This window comes from Octopus bimaculoides, chromosome 18 (genome assembly GCF_001194135.2).
Source record: "Octopus bimaculoides isolate UCB-OBI-ISO-001 chromosome 18, ASM119413v2, whole genome shotgun sequence".
Taxonomy (NCBI): domain Eukaryota; kingdom Metazoa; phylum Mollusca; class Cephalopoda; order Octopoda; family Octopodidae; genus Octopus; species Octopus bimaculoides.
In genome coordinates, this window is record NC_068998.1 from 7498159 (window position 1) to 7500227 (window position 2069).

The window sequence follows — 2069 nt, forward strand, 5'->3', positions numbered from 1 at the left end:
TATATATATATATATACAATATATATATGTATAGTCATTTGTGCATACATTTATGTGTGTGTGTGTGTGTGTGTGTATACATATATATATATATGTGGAAGTGCATATCAGATACATACTGTTGATATATTGATATATTGCATCTATGTAATTTGATGTGTAGAGCTGACCTTCTGATGCATGTCCTGTGTTCGTATAACACAACTGACAAATTTGTAATTATTCTTTCATAAATAATAACATCAATCTTTCATTGGTTATAGTTGATTGCCGTATTAATAGAGTGGCGAATGTGTACAGTGGATATATTGATGTATGTACATATGTGTGTGCATGTATGTATATGTGTGTATGTGTGTGTGTGTGTGTGTGTGTAAAAGAAGCACTGAGTGTGTGTATATATAAGTCTGTATTCGACTTGTTCTGCTTGTATGTTTAGGTGTGTGTGAATTAATATGAATTGGGCTGCTTCTGTGTGGATTTTGGAAAATGATGTATATGATTCTGTATGTATATAAGTGTGTATATAAGTGTATATAAGTGTGTATATAAGTATGTATATAAGTGTGTGCATGTTATAGGGCATGTTTGTATGATAGACATATGTGTGTTTATTATAAGGTATGTGTATATTATAATTTGTATGAATGTTTGTATTTCATCTACCTGCGTACAAACCTATGTACATATTTTAGTCATACAGTTGTGTGTGTGTGTGTGCTTGTGTGTTAGAAGCTGTATGTATAAAAATCTACATATACGTTTGTGCGTGCATTTATGTCTGTCTGTGTTAGACATTGTATGTGCATCCATGTTAGAAGTCGTTTGTGTATGCAAAAGCCGTTTGTGTGTGTGAGTATGTGTATGTGGTACATGTAAGTATAAAGAAGCTATGTGTTTGTATGCAGTATGTATGTTTACAAGTGAGTTTATGTGTGAATATTAGTGGCTAACTATGTGAACATGTAAGCGAGCACTTTTGTATGTGTGTACACGTGTGTGTGATAGAGTATAAGTATATTTACGAGTATTGGAAACTCAATATTTCTGAATGATATAAGCTATATGTGTTCATTATATTACATGATGAATATGTCTTTACATATTAGGGTTTGAGTCCTTTAGAAATGGTCAGAAATGGAATGTAGTTTTGTAATTTAGAAGTTCTTTGTGTTTGTGAAAGCATGTGTCGAATTATATACAAGTGAATCTATGAATTTAAATGCATGCTGTTGGGCCTCATGGAGGCAAGTGGCTGAGTTTCTTTGCAGCTTTGGGCCTCATGGAGGCAAGTGGTTGAGTTTTTTTCGAGCGTTGGGCCTCATGGAGGCAAGTGGCTGAGATCCTTTCAAGCATTGCGCCTCATACAGGCACGTGGCTGAGTCCTTTCAAGTATTGGGCCTCATGGAAATAAGTGGCTGAGGTCTTTTCGGGTGTTGAGCTTTACGGAGACAATGACCAAGACCTGTGGCATTATGTCATGATTGAGACCCATCAAGCCGAGCAAAATCAAAAGGCCAGCCTCGTGACACTCTGTATCACGCTGAATCTCCCCTGAGAACTACGTTAAAGATACACGTGTCTGTGGAGTGCTCAGCCACTTGCACATTAATTTCACGAGTAGGCTGTTCTGTTGATCGGATCAACTTGAACCTTCGTCGTCATGACCGACGGAGTGCCACGATATACGTACACACACACATACATCATACATATATACATACCAGTAAATATGTATATATATATAAGGAAGTATATATGTATATCATTAGATTTTATCTTAGCAATCAGTCATTTTCTAAAGTACTAACGACCATTACTTGGTTTTAACTTTAAATTGCATTGACTTCACATTAGTAGTGAATCATTTGCGTATGTAATTATTGGTTGTACTCGTGAATTTTATCTGGTATATTATGCCTGTGCATATACATACATATACATACATATGCATACATACGTGCGCACACACACACATACATACATATAACATATATACATATATATATGTATACGCACGCACACATATATATTTGGGTGACTGAGTATATATATATATATATATATAT